This window comes from Psammomys obesus, unplaced genomic scaffold (assembly GCF_907164565.1).
Source record: "Psammomys obesus unplaced genomic scaffold, mPsaObe1.curated_primary_1811, whole genome shotgun sequence".
In the NCBI taxonomy this organism is placed as follows: Eukaryota; Metazoa; Chordata; class Mammalia; order Rodentia; family Muridae; genus Psammomys; species Psammomys obesus.
Genome location: NW_026585895.1, coordinates 16,161,731 through 16,182,559, shown reverse-complemented (window position 1 = coordinate 16,182,559; position 20,829 = coordinate 16,161,731). Strand labels below are relative to the sequence as shown.

General features: G+C 40.5%; 1 protein-coding gene across 10 annotated transcripts in view; it reads left to right on the top strand.

Annotated features, from left to right (window-relative positions):
- B3galt1 (beta-1,3-galactosyltransferase 1) overlaps positions 1-20,829 on the top strand; it is a 561,105-nt gene that overhangs the window by 460,456 nt on the left and 79,820 nt on the right. For 2 of the 10 annotated variants that reach the window (XM_055600198.1, XM_055600188.1), the window contains exon 2: positions 1,341-1,415. The exons of the other annotated variants lie outside the window; for them this stretch is intronic. The gene's annotated coding sequence lies outside the window, so the exon portion shown is untranslated. The remainder of the gene's footprint in view (positions 1-1,340; positions 1,416-20,829) is intronic. 10 annotated transcript variants of the gene reach the window in all.

Sequence of the window (20,829 nt, the reverse complement as noted above, 5' to 3'; positions counted from 1 at the left end):
CCTGCTTCACCTGCTTCACCTGCTTCACCTGCTTCACCTGCTTCACCTGCTTCATGCCAAGTCCACAGCATAGCCTGATCTCCTGCAGGCACAGATGCACCCACCGAGTTCAGCACTCTGCCTTTTGGGAATCAAGGCCCATATCAGCAAGCAACACTAAACTTACAAAGGCAAGAGCTTCTCAACACCCAAGAACAATAACAAAACTGGCAATCATGTAAATATATCATCCACGCCCGACACATTTTCAAACAGTGGGATGGTGTATTTACCCTACATTCATCCAGACACAGCAGCTTTGTGTGCCCTCCACACATGCAAGCCTTCTTTTTCAGTGTCTATTTCCATGCTCGAATAGCCAGGGTGTGTGGGGTGATGACACCCTTAGAGCCAAACAGTCCCGGTTTCAAATAGATTCAGTCCCAGCAGTTGATTTAGGATTCAAATATTTAAATCCCAAACAAGGTTTCCTCTGGAATCATGCTACATGTGGTGTTCACTGCTCAGGCCAGCCCACAGAAGGCTCTACAGTTGCAGCATAACTGACATGGGAAAAAAGACTTAAATTGCCAGCTAAGAACTGGAAGCCCATTGCTTCTCTGAAACTTGGAGGAGGAAGAGGCATCTTCTTTTTCTTCCTTTACTGCATCCAGCATGACATGGGCAGCACTTTGAGAACACGATTGCATTATCCATTGTGTGGTTTACTCTTCAGTCATCTCTCTGGACTTCTTTTCTGCCTCCTCCCCCCATTTCCTTCTGGAGAATTCTGTGTCCCCATGTTCTCCACTCCTGTGCTCAAAACTCCTATTCCTAAGTGTAGTGGTCTGAACTAAATATGAAAAGAAAGAGAAATCCATTTGACCATAACATTTCAAGAAATATTTGTCATTTGGAAGAGACTGATAATCTTTCAAAAGAATCTTAACTGTTGTATGCAGTCTGTGTTGTGTCCACTGCGACCTGGACCTGCATGTTCATATTCTTTCAGGGAAAAGCATATTATGCATGGGCTGGACTTAGGAATCTCTTCTGAGGCTCTCTGTAGGGACACTGCTCACATTTATATCAGCTACCTCTACTACTTCACCTCTAAAGTTTAAGATTTTGCACAGCTCGTGGGTTTTGGCTTCGAGGCAGCCAATAGGAAGTCAGGGAGATCACGAGTATCATTGCTCTGGGCAGGGCCTTGAGAGAGGCAAAAGGCACAAGCACTTGAGAGCGCATGTGTGTTCCAAGTGCTGGTAGTGGGCCATGTTACACAGAAGAGCGTTTCTCAGTGACAGGCTGTGATCAGTCCTGTTCCATGCGGTATCCACCTCTCATTCATTTTGGTGCAGGTCGCTAAAATGGGAGTCTTCAACTACACAGAAAAAGGATTTGGAATACGCGTTGTGTTGCTGTAGATGGAACCAGTGAGTGATTTACCTATCTTTAAGGGGTGGGAGAAATCATTTCACATTACTGCTCTCTGTTGATGTGTTCAACCAGAGAACCTCTGCGGAGAGGACAAAGCATAATCATTGTAGAAATTAGGAGGCAGAGAGGAAAGAAACTGTGTGGATGCCTAAGGAAATCTTGAACAGAATTCATCCGGAAGGAAGGGTCAATTCACCACGTTTAGGGTAGAAGCTCATGGGTCCGTTTCTGTTCTCTTCATAAAATAGGAAATTTTCTCCTAATGTCAGTGTGCAGTGGATGAAAGCAGTGAACAGAGGGGCTTCTCAGACCAAGATGAGTAGGTCCAAATCCCATCCTTTCTCCATCCTTCAGCCATCTTGCTTCTCTCAAGCATTCTTCCCATCTGTAACAATAGTTATTATCATCCACTACCTCAGAGGAAGTGGTGAGGAAGAAGACATGCTGAAGGAGCCTGGCACACTCTAAGCATTCACCAAGTGGAGCTATTATTAGGCTGAAGGAAATAAGTTGAGTGTAATAACAGGTTGTGTGAATAGCATCTTAGTCTGCCCACCCAGACAGAGGCATTACATTCTCAGCCAGCTCTGCTGTCCCCATGATTGTAGGTCCGAAGCAGCAAGATACGTTGCTTCTCAGTGCTTCTAGTCGGTGATGTCAGGTTTCTTACAGTAGATTAGTCACATGCTGGGAAAAGATGAGTGATTAGTCATATGTGAGGTTGTGACCATCTCCATCATAATCTTAGTACAACACTGATTGCAATCTGAAAAGGAGAAGGGCGCCTTTCCCAGCTAGGCCTTGTATATCCAGAGGTCAGCCTGGGGTTGATTTGGTTTGATTTCCTACTTGTCTTTTCATCATATAGTGTAGCTCATGAACACCCAGAATATGCCTTCCAGAGCCAGCCTTAAGTCAGACATGATTCTGTTTCCCACAGGGAGGACGACATTCCCTGACTCCAACTCTGCATGTAGTAGCTGTCACAGGCTCCCTCCTCATTATTCTCTACTATAACTCACTTTCTGTTTGTCCCTCGCTCTACAGAGCTCTGAACTCATTCAAAATGTGCAGAGATAGCTTTTATTGAATACGATATGATGAAAAAAGTTAGTTTTGCTTTTAGCAGTGAAGGCCATTGTTCAAATACATTAATTCAAACAGGAGTAAAAAATATAATAGGTTCGATCCCTCTCTCTTTTCTGTTTTTGTCTTCCCAGTTACACTCATTCCATTTCTCCTTCCAACTCTGTTGGATAAAACCATAAAAAGAGCACGCCCTCCAGCACTTTCGCAGGCGAGAGGGTCACTCAGTGTCTTCTGTGATTTTGCTGTCTCTGCTCTATTCCCCCACTGCTTTCTTCCAGCTCCCAGATCACATCACATCATGCCTTACATTGTTTCTTCTTCAAAGCAATGCTCAGCGGTTTGTTCGGTTTTGTTGTTGTTGTTTTAATATTTCCCTTGGTACCAATGTCTTCTGTGTATTTCTGGATGTGGTTCAATGTAATTAGCCCAACAGTTACTTTGCTTTGAAGTTACTTTGCCTTACTCCGGCATAGACACAGGGTTGGGTGGGTCACGTACTCAGCTTCTCAGCTCCCTTCCTCTGGTAAAGGACAGTAAGCTCTAGACGTTTTCTGGGTGGCCACCTAGCTGCAGGCTGGCCACTGCCACAGGAATAGCCTGGGGATTTGGGGCATTCTTTTTTTCAAGTCATAGATATTCTGCTCACGGCTGACCTGTCTTCACATTCCATGCTTCTGTTTCTGCAGGTTTCTTATCTGCAAGGTAGGGTTTGATACAGATTCAAAGAGGCGAGGGATTCGTGAGGCTTAGTAGTTTATAAAGGGGAGAAACTTGTGTAGGCACATGGTTCCAGCAGATAGAAAACAAAACCACAATCAGGCTGCTCCGTCTTGTAAGGGTCTTGTGCTTTATACCTCGGCTGCAATGTGACGGGGAGAGAGGAGGACATGCATGTAAATGAGGAGTAGGATCAAACTGAGCCCTGCAAGGAAAACATCAGTTCATTTCTGAGGGCTCTTCACCCACGACACGAACGTAAGCGTGGAGACAACCCACTCGGCCTTCACACCCAAGGAGCGGAGTCCCCTGCCGCACTTGCTGGTGTCCCGTGGTGAACTGGAACAGAGGGACCACAGCCCTTGCTTTTAAAAGGCTACCAAAGCACAGAATTGTGCACAGAGCACTCACCACAGTGCCTGGCACACAGACAATAGCCATGCATTTCCCAAGGCGAGACCTCGGAGCTTCGATGGCTTTGCATTGATTTTGTGCTCCAGTAGGTGTTTCAGGGTGTCTTTACAGCCAAGCCACTGTTTGGAGAGCTGTTTACACAAGTAAACTGCTCCTAGGCAAAGCACGGCACGAAAAATACATGGCTAGGCTCAGACTTATTTAACTGAGTTTTTCTGTCGTCGCTAGGGACTAAAACCAAGGTACTTGTTTAAAAGTCTAAGTAACAGCCAAGAAGGTCATTAGAGGAGGAGGTCTGTGTAAGGAGACAGCTACACTTAGTGTAAGTCACACAAAAAGTTAAACAGAACAACCTTACTCATGAACACTGGGTTTTTCTATGTGATTTTCTTTTAGAAAAATTGAGGAAAATGTATACTTGTTTAAGCTTCCAATTAAAGTAAAAAGTCCTCTTTCATGACAAACTAATGGAACAGAACTGATTTTTGACTAGAGGGCACAGTTCATAATATTAAAACGGCCAGAATTGTGGTGCCGGTGGCACTTGCATGAACTGTGGACAATGTAAGAGCCGTGGGTGTGAGGAAATGAATTGTTTTGATAAATGAGGGAGCTAGATGTCCCAGTAGCAATTGTCCCCTATAATAATCAGGCCAGCCTGCTACCTGCAACATGCTGAGCAAGGAGGTGATCAGGGACAGAGTCATGCATTAAAATGACAAGGAGGATCTGCTACAAGCCAGGCTCTGAGCGTCACATCACCATTTTGTGTGTGTGTGTGTGTGTGTGTGTGTGTGTGTGTGTGTGTGTGTGTATGGCATAAAGTAAAATGCTGAGCTGTGTGAAGTCCCTTTTCTTTTCCTTTCTGCATAAACAATCATCTTCTATTAGATCAGAGCAGTGTTACCCAATAGATTTCTTAAGACATATGCTGACATAAAGTCTAACAATTGCCTGCTGCAGGAATCTGACCTGTCTGTTGCCATCTTAAGCTACCTAGTAGGTATAAATATCATCTTATAATACATGCACTAGAATGTTCAATAAGTGTAATGGGGCACTAATATAGAGTTGTACAAAATGAAAAGAACGAGGGGTCAGGTATGCCGCCTATATTAAAGGCATTGGTGTTGTAAAAGGCTTATAATGTTTTTACTGTCTACGCCAGCGCATACACCAGAGATGGCATTCTGGATCCAGCACATTAAAACTGGGAGTACAGAAGGTGCCTTGTAATTCAATGCCGTGTGTTCCTGTTTGACCTTAGCTTCCCCGAGAACTTACCGGCACATGCGTCAGCAGCGCGATTGCAAGACTGTACAAATCTTTGCCAAAGGTGGAGGCGATATAAAGTAATGTTGAGCAATGATCACACTATGATAGTTTACCTGCTATAACATGTTTTCTCAATAATAAAAATAAACCCCAGTTTTAATTTTGATGGCATGTTTTTTTGTTGTTTTTCTTCTTCTGAAGCGAAGGAGAGATTTTTGAAGTGTGACACTTCCTGCCACAAAGGTTGAATTTCCTCAGGACATTGTTGTTGCCATTATCTGATCCTCCCTTTCTGGAGAAATGACATACATGGAAAGGGGCTAGGTTCCTAAAAAGTATAAATAAAAATGCACACTGAACATGTGTCCTGAGAAAAAGTGCATTTCAGGTCAGGAGATTCACCACACTGTCCCTATCTCTCATGCACTTATTTGATTTTATCCACTCTTATGGCAATGTTAAGTGATAAGAGAAAATAAGTGTTGGGTTTTTTTTCCCCCCATTTTTCCACTAGACATTTAAAGGAGAAAAGAGAGATTGTGTGAGAGACCGAATATCCGGCAACCCAGGACACTGAACCAATACGTCATAGATTTGTACAGAGCCAGGGCACCTGATAGTTAGAGACGTCCTTCTGTCATTTCGTTCCCAGTCATTCCAGAAGATTACAAATTCGCCATGTGGGAATGAAGATAGGAAAGCAACTTTCTTTCACCTGAAACATTTCTATGAGATAAAATCCTATAGATATATTCAACCCGTATTAATCTACATAGTATTTAATCTACACACATTTAAGACAGGGTCCAGTATCCTAAACTTTCATGTATGTTAGACCTGAGACTATCTGTTCTTGTTCATTGTTGATTCTCCATGAATTGTAACACAAACAGTAAAGGCTAGTTGATTAGACTCAGAAGCTTGAGGGAATGAGTAATCCTACATTTATAGATGAAAGTATTGGGTTAAATGTCTTCCTTTCCCTCTACTATTAAAAAAGGGGCCTATTAAGAACCATATTATATATGGGATGACATGTATGCTGGATTTTTTTTTATATGTTATATTGAACAAACAATTTAAAAGTGAATATCCCTCAACTACCACCCAGTGATTTTTCATCTTCTTTGTTTGGTTTACTTTTAGATCATAATGATATGTCACTTGACACCTGATTGAGATTTTAAGTGTATCGTCATATAAATCCATTGAAACCAGATCAATACTTACATGAAATTCAAATAGCTATGTCAAGAATACAGCATTTTCTTTGACCACTGTTCTTTTCTCTACCCTGGTTCCTTTGCAATTGAAATTATCTTTTGGGGGGAAAATTGACTTTCTTCTTAGCAACACTAAGAATATAAATCCTGCTTTTCTGAGAAAATGAAAAATGAGTCTTCTAGCAAGTCCCAAGCTGCTCAGGTCACCCAAATGTCCTTGAGGTTTTGAGAGCCTAAGGAAAGAAGTTTTTGTGAGTGTGTGAGGAAAAGGACTCCCCAACAAACTCAAAAGGTGGATCTTAAGAAAGCACCTATTCATCCCCCACTCAGCTGTTGTCTTAGATGCTGGTGGGGATCGAACTACAATCTTTGGGATCTGTTTTTCTTTTCTCCTTTTTGAAAAGTCCCCTCACTGTGTTGTTCAGGCTGATCTACCTCCTGAGCTTTGGGGTCCTCAGCGACAGACTCATGAATAGCTGAGTGACAGACATGATCCATCATGTCTGGCCTGGGCTTCCTAAGAAGGGGAGATTCCATTTTCCCCTGAGAGACTGGAAAGGAACTTTGGTTAAATATCCGATATTAAAGATTTCAGAAATGATTCCATTTAAGTATCTTAAGCTTGAAAGAGTGTGGGGGGGAGGGGTAATAAAATCCCAAATACAAAATCTTCTATAAAGATTTCCTAAACCAAAAACAAAACATAAAAACCCAACTCACATTAAAGTACAGAAGAACTCACAGTTCTGCTTTTAAAAACTTTGCTACATTTTTTTTTCTCATGGTTGATCAGACCTGAAGCCCATCAGCAGCCATGCACGGAATTTGCATGTATTTGATAATAAAATTTGTTTTTAAATCCTTCATATGAGTAGCTGCTATGTATTCCATAGTGAACACTTGCTTCCTTAATTATCAAGCTGTACTTAAAGTTGACATAGATTAAAACAACAAACATTCATTAATTATTCAGATTATATACAGAACAATGCTGGGTATTCAAATGAATAACTAAGTAGACTTTATCTTTAATTATAAATTAAATGTTAAACATTTTATGAAAATGAAGCCTTGGGAAGTTAATGTTTTGTTATAATTTAATATAATAATTGGGTTATCAGTGATCAGAAGGACAAAAGGAACAACATTGGTTTGGTAAGTTTAATGAGTTTATGTCTTGTGAATAAACAGTTTGGAATGTACACTGTAGCTATATGTGTTAATTCAAACATTGACTGGACAGTATCTTGGAGATAACTGAGGAGACCAGTTATGTTTTTCCTTCTCTGCAAACTACTCTATGCCCAAGATAGTCAGTCATGTTAAGATCTCTGGTGAACTGCTCAAGTGTGAAAGTACAAACTCACCATTGGATGCCTGTCTAGCTCCTGAAGTATGAACTAGCCTCAGGAATAAATGAAATGTGCAATAAGCATATCCTGAAGACAGAGGACCATTGTCTTGATGACCGCTGGTGCAGGGCCCGTGCTATGAGCTAAATTGTAGCCAACCGGTTTACAAGGAACCATATGAGAGGTTTTGAGAAATGAAATTATTCCACACATAGAAGAGATGCAACATAAGGGTTGGGTCTCAGTTTTTTGAGTGAGAAAGGATAGTCTGCGATCATACATACACACACACACACACACACACACACATACACACACACACACACACACACACACACACACACATACATATATATATATATATATATATATATATATATATATATATATATATATATATATATATGAATGCATATACACAATTACTTCCACTTTCAACAAACAGTAAAGTTTGCTGTAATGGAACTATTTAGTTTTTTTTTTTTTCTTCATGCTTAATGGCTGCAACTAGTACTGAAGCATCCATTATACATCAAGTGTCTTTTCAAAAATGTCTTCTGGTCTATTCCCTGAGTCCAAGCACTTCCCACCAGAGGTACAGCACTAGTTCCCATCATTTGCTGAAATTATTCTAGCAGGTTCACGATCCTTTCACTTATATGGAGTATGTGTGTCTTTCACTAGCATTGTTAATGAAACAGGGCTGTAGGGTAGCAACTGTTTACCCAGTGGAGGAAGACTATGTCCCCAGACATAGGTTTAGTCTGTATAGTAGGTACAAGTCTGAGCCTGAAGCGATGAATGAATTGCTCCCAGAAATAGTCTTACATGATTATATTGTTCTGGAAAGGCTTAAATTGGGATGATGTAAACACAACAAAGCCTTCCCAGTTTTTGTTTATGAATCTTGAATGCACTTTTATTAATATGTAAAATGAATACATTATGAGAGTTTAATAATTCTGTTTCTAAATAAACACGCTTTTTGATAAGGAAAAGAAAAATAATTATTTCCTGATTTATTCCAAATGAGCTACAGGGCCTAAAACATAACATAGACAATAATGAATGTGAAAAGAAGAAAAAGAAAAAAACATGCCGTTTTCCTTCAGCCCCTGGTTTATTAGAACATGAGGAGCTGGGAATAACTGAAAACATTCTACAGTGGCACTCTTCAACTGTGCTGTAGCCAGATTGCTTGGGCCTGAGCCCAAGATACCTCGGTGCTCCTTGCTTTGCAAAGGCCAGGAAAAGCCACTTAGAGACAGTAGTGTGCATTTGCATTCATTCTTTAGGAATTGCAGCCACACCCTGTTTTTGAGAAACCCGTCACCAGATAATGTCAAGATGGGGCCAGGTGGGTCCAACTTCTCATCGCCATGGAGACCTACCTGTGTAAGAACTGGCATTATGTGTTGGTCTATGTAGAATGCCTGTGTGAGTACACAAACATGTATGTGACATGATAGGCATGTGGAGTTTAGAGGACAGCTTGCAAAAGTCAATCTGCTCCTCCTTTGGAGGGCATTGAACTTAGGACATCAGGCTTGGTAGTGAGCGCTTTCACCGCCTGAGCCATCTTGCCAGCAGACATACAGCAAGTTAAAGGGAAAAATGATTTATTGTGCCTCACAGTTTCAGAAGCCTCAGTATATAGTCCTCGGAGCTGTTGCTTCTGTTGATGTCATGGGGAAGGATATCGCAGCAGCAGAAGCATGCGACGTGGCATTTAGAACACAGACAGCAAGGAGGGGACTGGGAACAAATAGAAGAGCTACCTCCAATGATTCATTTCCTCAAGCCAGTCTCCATCTCCTCAAAGGCCCATCACCTTTTAAAATAGCACCAGAGCCACATGTCCACATAATTTCATGGAAGACATTTTACACTGAGGCCATAACAGAAGCCTTTCTCTAACTCAGAAAACTCATCATGGTGTTATTTGGCAATAAGCAGAGAGTCTGAAAGGTTCTGAGGTCACCAACTTGACCACTGTGCAATTCATGGAAAATGTGTTTCTAAAAATTCAAGTTTATAACTAATTTATCTATTGGAAAAATGGGTATGGTTTTTTTCTTACTTTTCTTTGCAGTTTGATCAAATAAAAAAAAAGCATAGATCATAAACATAAGGAGAAACAGATTTTCCCTGCAAAGTAGCATCACTGTACGGTCAAATACTTGCTAGAAACCACTATGTGGAGCAAGGATTTGTTTCAGCTATGGTTTCAATGGATTTGGTTCCTGACGGTTGGCCTTGTTCACAATGGTCTGGGGAGTAGGAGCCATGAGACAGTTATGAAGCTAATGGATGAGAGGAAGCAGGTATTGAGAACAAAAAAGGTGAGGAAAGAGGCCTGGCAGGAAGAAACCTGGAATAAGATACAACCTCCACAGACCCCAGTGACCTACTTCTCTCAGCCAGGTCCCTCCTAACACTACCAGAACCATTAAAACAGCACCGCCAGAGGGGACCAAACCTCTAAGAAATTAGCTACTTGAGGTAACACTTCATAGTCAAGCTGTAACAAACCTCAGGATAAAACTCCAGGACTACATCTTAGAAGATGATTTTCTTCCTCGGGTGAGGTTAGAACTAAGCAACACAGCCATTGACTATAGAGTCTGAGACATAACGTTTACTGGCATACCCTCTTGTGACTACCCCCAAAACCTGGCTAAGGATCTCCCACAAATGTTCATACGTGCTGCTGTCTCTCAGTACAGTACTTATGAAATAACACATTTCTGACCAGTGAAAGCATACAGCCTTGCCCTGGCATCCAGCAAGCTTGCAAGCCTCTTCTGTCCAATGAGGACAGCAATAGGTCATGTGACGTGATAATTTTTTTAAGCATTGGATAGTTTTGAAACTAGCTCTTCCCCTTCTGCCTCTGGAAGGCAGGCTGCAAAACCACTGAGCTGCCTTCAATTAACAGTAGCTGTACAGATTTTTCTGGCTGTGTCGTTTTATATCCAAAAAGGGAACATATATAGGACCTGTTGTGACAGCTCTGTCAACAGAAAATCAGAGTGGAAACCTGTGTCAAAGAAGAGATTTATGAATGGCAGGAGAATCATGTAAAATTCAGTGATCTGAACTCGCCAATGACCCCAAGTCTCCTGGCATCATTTGTATTCATTACTCCTAGGAAATGGCACATAACTCGGGTATAGAAACCTTTGTGCAAAAACTTCAGCCATGTAGAAAATTCATATATATTTGCTAACTTGCCATGTTGAGATGAAACGTAGCAATTTATTTGAATTAAGTCTCTGCCAGATACACCTCCAAAATAAACATGGCCTGCTATCTACAGCCATCCCCTGGCCCAGGATGTATGATGTACAATTAACCATCAGGATGGTATCTTTGAGATATCTGAGCCAATATAAAGCTCTGGTAATGCATTCACTCCACGTTCCCCGCTGGCCAGTATTATTCTCTGCTCTGAATAGGAGTTTCTAAGCATCTGCTTGGGGCTCTTTGTTGCTGTTTTCACTTTTGTTTTTGTTTGGGGAGGTTTCTGAAAAGAAAAATCATCAACTTTCTGAAAAACGCCAGATTAAAATTTCCCCACTTAGTATTTAGGTTGTTACCTCCTGTGAAAGGCTGCTGACTTCTGTGACATATCGCCTCCTGGTTCGGAGGCCATGGAAGGATGATGCAATCACAAAGTTCCCTGATAATCAAGGCAGTTGTTTTGATAGCGGGAAAATTTATTCTTGAATATATCAGGACAGAAATTAAAATGTTAGACACTCAAACCGAGATCCAGAAAAACAAAGGTTAATCCCAATGCGCTGGGTACATATTTCGCCTCTGACAAATTCATAAAGTTCACCCATTCCCGGTCTTTGTCACCAGTAACTCACCCAGACACCTGAATTTCCCTCCTTTTAAAATGCACTTAAAGTATATGACAGACATTTGGATGTGACAAGGTTTGACTGTGCGTAATAGCAAATGGAAGAAGAGTCTGATAATAGCCAAGGTGCCTTTGAACATTGTTTGCTTCTACTAAAGCCTTCACCAAGAGTCTTGGTACTTTTGCTAGGTCAGCTAGGAAAACATTGTTTAACAAGAAAATAGTCCTTTCACAAAGGCAATATGGTTTCAAAATTACCTAATTTTCTCAACTAATTCTTACGGAATCAAATCTATTTAATTTTTTTTCTATCTAATCTATCTTTAAGAGGGTAGATGGAACAGGCACAAATATATATTTGGGGCTGTATTACCTAGATGGATTCTCTTGGCAGTGTCTGCTGCTCTGGGGCAGGCATCCCTGGGGTCCCAGGCCACCCTCGGCAGGAACACTTCCTTGTGTCTCTAAGATCTGAGTCCTATCTTCCGGCCACACAAATACCACACTGAACAGCTTTGCAGTGCAGCAAGTAGTGTTAGCCTTCATTCTAGAGTGCTTTCCATGCCTCACCAAGGCTAAGCAAGAAACAGTCAAATCCAAATCTCATAAATCTCAGGGTCTTCTTTGTAGTGGCTTTGAGCCTTCATTTCCATCATCATAAAGTTTATGTACAGTAAAAATTGCTTTCTGGTGTAGGCTTTTATGACAAGTGACAAATGCATACACCTGCATAATGACAGCCGCTATTAATACACAGGGTAATTCTGTCACCCCAGCTCTATATACCAACATGCAGCCCCATTTTAGTCAAAGCCTGAATCCTTGATGAGCAGGAAAGCTGTTCTTTTCCTTTCTCTTTTTGTCATTTCCAGAATATCATTGCGACAGCATGGATGCTGGACGTACTCTAAAGGCCTGTCTATGTGTTGAGGGCTGTTCCCCAGCCTGTCATGCTTTTGAGAGGTGGCACAACTTTTCAAAAGTAGGACCAAGTGGAAAGAAAGTAGGACATTAGGGTCATGCCCCTTGAAGAGATACTGAGACTCCAGCCCTTTCTCTTCTTATGCCTCTGTCTAACGGGGCCACTTATGATGTGACCAGGCCTCCATCACATCCTCACATCCCTCTAAAAGGATCAGTTGGGCTACTACAGACAACATAGCCATAGAGTGAAACCTCTGAAAACATAAACCAAAAAATTACTTCTTTCTTTGATATGAATTATCTCAAACATTTTGCTATAGTAACAGAAAGCCAACTGGAAGTTCTCTGGTCTGAATTTCCTGACTCAAAACTGCGGGCTATGAAAATATATAAAGGAAATAATATAGTATATGCTCTGGCTTCCTTTTACTTAGCATAATGTACTTGACATTCATGTGACATTTACAGAGTCACATGTACAGAGCATGTACAGAGATTAACACTTTGCTCCTCAGATAGTTTATTACTGTTTAGGAGTCTATTAGTTGGCTGTGCCACCGTTTGCTTACCAAATATACCTCAGTGAGGAGGTACTGAACTCCAGAATCAGATCCATGTGAAAAATACCAAGTGTTTGTGTAAACATGGGTTTCCGTTTCATTGTAAATATCTGTAAAATTTCTGCATCACATGGTAAGCTTTTGTCTAATGTCCTAAGGAGATGTAGAGCTGCTTTCACAGGCAGAGGACGACACATCTGACATTTTTTGCCAGTGGTATATGAAACTTCTAGTTGTTCAGTGACTTCCTTCGTGCTGGATTTGTGGTCGTTTTGTTTGCTTGTTTAGCTGGTTTGGGTTTATGTTAGCTGAGGTACTAAATAGATGTTGAAGTTTCATTGGGGTTTTCATTTGCATTTCCCTAAGGACTAATGGGATTGCAAGCAGTTCCGTGGACTTATCTGACATTTCTTTTCCCTCTTTATCAGCCTATCTGCTCAAAGATTTTGTCTGTTTTTAAATGAAGTTTTTGTTAAGCTTTGGAAGTCTTTAGATATTTAGGAAATAAATAATTTCACTTAAAAGATTTAGAAATAATTTCCCAAGTACATGACAGGACTTTATTCTGTGAGTAGTGTCTTGGTATAAAAGGAGAAAAAAAAACAAAACAAAACAAACAAACAAAAAAAAACCTAAGGAGCTCTAAGTTATCAACTTTTTTTCCTTAATGGAACTTTTTACTGAGCCCAAAGCCACAACGATTGTTCTCTTAATCTTTCCTCTAAATGGCTTAGTTTTTTTTCATATCACCATGTCCTCTTATTGGAGGTCATTAAGTGTTTTTGTATGTTCTGAGTGTTAGAAAGAGAAAGGGAAAAAGTTATACTGCCAGGGAAGACCTTTTGAATCTCAGCTTGATTTTTAGCTCCTCGGAGACAATACCTTGTCACTGCTAGATTATTAACTGCTAGTCTTTTCTGATACACTAGCTTCATATTTTAACACTGTGCCATAAAACAGGCATGAGTTTACAGTCAGCTCCCTGTCTTGTTTGTGCATTCATTTTATGCAAGTTCTGTGGAGGTTCTGGTTTGAAAACTGGGGATAAAAATGCATTCTGAAGCAGTTATGTAAGGATTGTGTGGCTGCGTGTTAAAGTGTCCTTGCATTGTTTCATATATGATCGAATTCTACAAAGACTTATTTTCCTCCTTTCCCTCTTGTCCGTCTCAATCCTATACATATTGTTCTAATGGACAAGTAACTACGGTTATAACTGTCTGACATCCCCTTAATGTTGTAAACTAAATGCCCTCCGTTTCGCGCTTTCAAGATCTTCTTTGGTGTATCTGTGAGCTTTTAGCAAAGAGGACTAAAATGGCTCCATGTGACTATTTTTAGTGAGTTGTCCTCATAGAATCACTACCATACTATATAAATGTAGAAGAGGTGGGAGGGTCTTGTTTGGGATGCTAAAGAGGAGAGACCACCTCTGAGGGGAGCCTTTGTGAGAGGGTCCTTGTAAGTATTGCAATTTGGCAAGAAAGTCTTCCTGAGAATCTGGCAGGCACAACTCCAACCAATAATTAAATACAAACTGAGGGAGAATAATCCCACCCATGCCTTTTATACCAAATCATCACCATCATGTTACTTTAAAATTGCTTTTAAAAATCCTGAGATAAGATCTCACCAGTTCAGAGGGCTTACTAACGACAAGGAAAAGCATCAGAAAGTGGCAGAGCTTCTAACCCCAGGATTTTTTATTTTTTAAATCAAGAAGCCAAACCACCATGTTGCTTGATTGACAAGCTGCAAAATAATCCTCAAAATCAAGTAGCTAGAAAAGAGGCCAATTGGATGTCGTAAGGGCCTCTTAAAAGTGGTTCTGGAGAAGTGACCAGAAAGGAACAACACTGTTCAATCTTGCCTAATAGCACTGGTCCCTTAAGCACTTGGAGGATGTTACGCAGTGGTGCTGAAGTGCTGTGCATGTTTTCTGATTTGGTCCCCACACTACCCCTTTGAAGGGAGTGTTATTCTCCTTACCCTGTGCACGTAAGAAGTTCAGACTTAACTTAAAAATCTGTGTCAGAGTCACACTACTAAGACGTTTCTTATACAGAATTTGAACTCAGGTCTTAAAGTGGGGAGTTTTTGTTTTGATGGTCTATTATTTGTCATCTTACCCTGAATGCCTGACAGCTTGTGAAAATGCTGGGCAGCCTACACTTTAAAACACAGTCAACTGGTGATATTTCCAACTTTTAGATGTTCAGCACAAGACCTTTGATTAGGTGCATATGTATTTCATCTGCAATTACAAGATTAAAGGTCACTCTAGTTTTATGTTCCCTTATTAACCTCCAAAACATTTTAGCAGTCTCAAATAGATGACTTGCAAAGTCGGTGCTCTTCTCAAACCTTTCTAAATATCTGCTGTGACACTTATTATACGTTATTGATATCTGTCAGAAGGCAATTATCACTTAATGGGGCTGACCGATGTTTCTTACCTTCCTCGGTGAAGAATTTCCCCAGCCAGAAGAAAACACCACTTTAGTTCTCCATGCAGAGAGGATCTGGAGTCTGTAATGTCACTGTTCTTAGAAGTGTCTGTGAGCTTCTTCAACAGGGAGCAGAATTCTGTTCATTTTAGCAGAGCATATGACTCTGAAGCAATAACCAGTAAAATCTCTGTGGTATGGATGGATGGATAGATGGATGGATGGATGGATGGATGGATGGAGGAATGAATGAATGAATGTAGTAGTATGTCAGCAAATTGTAATGCAATGCATGATTATGGAATGGATAAGCTAAAGAATTTTTTATTTTTAGCTCTTAGAACTTAGTTTTCCTTTATTTCATAGAGCACTAGTTTTGTCTACTAGAACAGTACTGTGTTTTATATTTAAATGTAAAGAGCCTGGAGAGCTAGTCCAGTAGTCAAGGGCATGGCTTCTCATCCAGAAGACACAGGTTCTATTTCAAGCACTTACATGGTGGCCCAGAACTGTGTGCCTGGCTCCCATGGGCACTAGTCACATGTATGATGCAGAGAAAGACAGACATTCAAGCAAAACACTAAAAACACATAAAGTAAAAATACAAATAAATTTAAAAATATATTTGAATATATTTGAAGTTAAAGTCACAAAGATATATGTATATATGTTAAAGAAAACTTGGATATTCAGCTTAATTTACCTTAATATGCCTACATCTTCACAATCCACACTTTTAGATGCTTTTTTTTAAAATAAATTAGATCACCTACAAAAGACTTCCATCAAAGACTCATTAAACAGTGTAAGTTACAAGCAAAAATATGTATTAGGTTTAAGACCTCACATAAATACCAATAATAAATAAGTTAGCTGAAGAAGAGCAAAGCCTGCATACATGGTCGTGTGAAGATCCTTCAAGACTTTTTTACAAGACTTTCACTGATGTCATAAAACTCAGTGACTACACCATTCCGGCCTCCTACAACCTGGCAGATATCTACTCCAGAGAAGCTACTCATTGGCAATCCAGTGTTGCTCCCGAAGGCAGTGGGGGACACACACAGCACAATCTCTCTTTCCTGGCTCCAGAGCAAGGCTGTGGGGGAGCCATCAGAACCAAGTCATGCCTGCCAACCTGCTAATTTGTACAAGGCCAGAGAAGGACCATCCCTGAGTCTGGGTATATGGTTAACGAGCTGCTGGAAAGGTTAGACTGAAAGCTGACGATTTGGAGTGCTTACTTCAAAGATCCATAGCTCACATGCTCCATCTTTATGTATTTGAAAGAGTATCGTTCATGTGTAAATGAACAATTCCTTTTTCATAATCCAATGTTCATTTGTTTGTTTATGGAGCCATCCTGTGGGTGTTAAGCAGGTGATAATGGAATCACTGAGGAAAAAAAATTCTATTTGGTTCAAGAATCCCATGGAACGATAAACCAACTATATGAAAATCATGCTCAATTCTACAATGATTCTCATTTGAATATTTGCCCAATATTAGAGTCCATATATATTTAAGAGCAAAAGGCCCATATTTTTCTCATAGACTACCCTGGTAAATATCTATGGCTCACACTGAAATAAGAATATTATGCAAGAGTAAAAAAAAATTTTTTGATTGCCATTATCATTCCACGAGATTTTTTTCTTTCTGTGTGTACTTGAGAAACAGCTAACCTTTAGATACTTGCCTTTTTACTTCCCTGATTTTATTCCTAAATTGAACTTAAGCTAATGAACTAGGTCTTCTTAATTACCTTAATAAACTTAAAAAAAAAATCAAACCCACTAACAATCAAAAGAATGCAAATTAGCGGAGCAATAGAGAATTATGATTTGCCTATCAGAAGCTCCAATATTTAAATGATAATTTTTAACGGTGATGAGGTTACCTTCCTAGATAATCACTCCCATGTGAAACTCAAGATAATTTAAGTCTCTTGGAAAGCCTTAAAATGTTTCCACCTTTTGATCCAGCAATCTGATTTTAGAACTCTGTGAGAAGGAAGACAAACATAGAGATAGACAGAGATGGTCAAATAATGAAATGCACTATTATTTTTTAAATTATTTTATTTTTATTAACTACACTTTATTCACTTTGTATCCCCCAATAAGCCCCTCTCTCCTCCCCTCCCAATCCCACCCTCCCTCCCCCTTCTTAATGCATGACCCTCCCCAAGTCCACTGATAGGGGAGGTTCTCCTCTCCTTCCTTCTCATCTTAGTCTATCAGATCTCATCAGGAGTGGCTGCATTGTCATCTTCTGTGGCCTGGTAAGGCTGCTCTGCCCTCAGGGGGAGGTGATCAAGGAGCAGGCCAATCAGATTATGTCAGAGGCAGTCCCTCTTCCCATTACTACGGAACCCACTTGGACACTCAACTGCCATAGGCTACATCTATTTGAGACAAAAAATATTTAGCTACCTAAATGCTCACCGTCTGAAAAGAGTTAAATTGTGGTACCTATTACGTGATAGCACGTATTTCTCACAATAAAAGCTGTGTTGTAGAGAGATGGCTCAGGAGTGAACAGACACTACTGTTCTTGCTGAGGACCTGGTTTTGATTCCCAGCACCCATGTCAACTTGTTCACACCCATCTGCAGCTCCAGCGGCCCAAAATCTCATGCCTTCTTCTAGTCTCTGTGGCCCCTTGCATAAGCGTGTTGGAAATAAACACATGCAGATGCATGGAAATTAAAAAAAAAATAAGTAGATCTTTAAAAAAAACAAGCATTCATAATGTTATATAAAATTATAAGCTATAGAAAAAATAATTTTCATTTACAGGGGTTATTTTTATTTGTTTCTGGTTTTATGTGTCTGTTTTTCTTTTTCCTTGCATACAAGTCTATATGCATTTTTTGCATGTGTGTGGATGCATGTACAGGAACATATGAACATGTGCATGTACACATGTGGAGGCCTCCCTGTGATGCTGGACCCACCCTTTATCAATGATCACTATTCCACCTCATTCATTAAGGAAAGCCCCCTCAACCAAACTCATTGCTTGCTTCGCTGGCTTGCTCTGGAGATCCTTTGTGCCTGCCTTTCAGGGCTGGAATTACAGGCAAGCCATTACACCCAAGAACTTTTACCCCTGAGAAATCTCCCCACCCCCTGTGTTGGTTATTTTGAAACAAGTGTCATATAATATAGGATGGCATTAATTTTGCTATATAGTCCAGGTTGATCTTGAACTACTGATATTCCAGCCTCCATTTCCCAAATGCCAGGATTATAGGCCTGGGCTGCATACCCTGTTCTAGTGTGCATTTGGAAGTATGTGAAAATGCAGAGAAACTTAGATAGGAATCTCCATGCCCAAATAAATGAGGAACTGACAACATGAGCATCAGATTTTTTTTATTTAAATGTAAATATAATAGGAAATGCACTTCCATTAGATCAATAATTCTACGTTAGTTACTGTCAAGAGAACCAAAAGAGATAATCAACAGTCTTTATGGTTCACGGGTCTGCTACCAGAATAGAGAATAGAATTTAAAAAAAGAGCACCAGAGCAGCTGTTAGTTAACTATGTAAACAGGTTGTTAATGAGCCTAGGCACTCACAGGAAAACACGATGGCACCTAGAATGTCCTCTCACCTTTCTGACATCCATGTTCACCACCCGCACCTCCAGGCTTCCACGTAATCTTTCTGTCTTTGAACAGGTATGTAATTCTCATGCATTGACATAGATAAATGAATGTGGAGGTAGAAACCATGTGTGACAGTGTTTTGTGTGGGAACATACACACCATGTTACCCCAAACATCTCTCTGTAATGGTTAGTCGGGCACACAGGATGAAAAGACATCTTTCCCGCATCCCAATTCTACCACTTACCAAGTGTCTTAAATTGTGGTACTGAGCCTGCCTGCTCTTCTCTAAAGACTGAATGACAGAACTGATGCCCTGGGGCTTTCCTGGCAGTATATCAGAGAAAAAAAATGAATGAATGTGACTGGGTATATATAGTCTTAGTCCAGAACTGACACCTGAAAAGTTTACTTGAAATGGGGTTGAGAGTGTAGACAGGGATGGACCAGAAGTGGACAGAATGAGACCTCCACTTTGCCATGTTCTCCAACAGAAGTGTCACAAGAAGTTATTTTCATCAGGACCTGTCTTGGGTTCCTGGTCTATAAAATGGGAGACTATGTAGCTGTAATTTCTACTTTTAAATGTTTGAGGGACTGTGGTGTCAGAGATGACCTAAATCATAAGGGAAATGGGACCGACATTTAGAAAGTTTTCTAAGTACCTTTTAGAGCTCTTCACCCTGAGTTTGGTGTTACTTTGCATTTTTGGGTTTTGGGAGAAAAAAAATTCATAGAAAACTCCATCCTTCAGTGCTGCTCCCCACGCACATGAATCACTCCTCCCACGTACATGTGTACTAACCAGGGCTTGGTTTTATAAAAGCAGAATAAACAAAAGGCATCAAAATCCTAGTCTACGCATAATCCAAACCACACACCTCAGAAGAGACTGTTGGAGAGAAAAATAGAGTAAGAAAATCAAGAAGGTGCCATGAAAATGAGTGTATAGACTCTATATGTAACCTGGAAATAGCATTTTATAGCACTTATGAATATAAAATTATGAACGATTATAAATAATCACAGTAAACCAATAAAGAATGTTCTATTGCAAACTTGTTATGGCGGCCTCATTCTACAAAAAAGAGGGCCTTGGCAGGAAATCCAGGCATTTCCCAATTATGGAAAGTGCGCCGTATCTCTACCATTACGTCAAAGCAGCTTAAACTCACTAATTCTTAAGCACAGTTCATGATGGCAAGTCACTGGCTCCCGTGCAGATCCAGGATAGGGGTTCTCAAATGGGTCATTCAGGAATTGATGCCATACCCTTGCATGTAGTGAATACCCTAGGGAGTCGCTCTGAAGTCATGCTGACTTTTGGTGGATGGACAGTTGTGCCTGGATACTAACATAAGAGGCAAGGTCTTTCCTCCACCTGTCGGCATTGATTGACTTCTTCCCTTCCTTTGAACCCACGTTCTACTGTTCTACTCTTTAGGGTCTAGTCTGTATGTTAGTTTCTCCTTTCCCTTCCTCTGCTTCTTTCCGTTAACACCCCTATGCCAACTTTCTTTTGTTGCCTGCAGCTTGCCTCATCCTCCCCAACCCTTCACATACTTTTCACCTTTCTGACATAATTTTAATTTCTGACATTGGATTACTTTTAATCTTGTAAGTTTGAAGTATTTGTATTTCTTCCTGGCAATAAATAAATTATGTGGAGCCAGGCACAGTGGCACACGCCCGTAATCCCAGCGCACTTGGAGAGGCAGAAGCAGGCAGGCAGACTTCTGTGAGTTCAAGGCCAGCCTGGTCTATGAAAGGAATCCAAGACAGCCAAGGGTATACAGAGAAAACCTGTCTTAAGGAAGGGAGGGAGGGAGGGAGGGAGGGAGGGAGGAGGAAGGAGGGAGGGAGGGAGGAAGGAAGGAAAGAAAGAAAGAAAGAAAGAAAGAAAGAAAGAAAGAAAGAAAGAA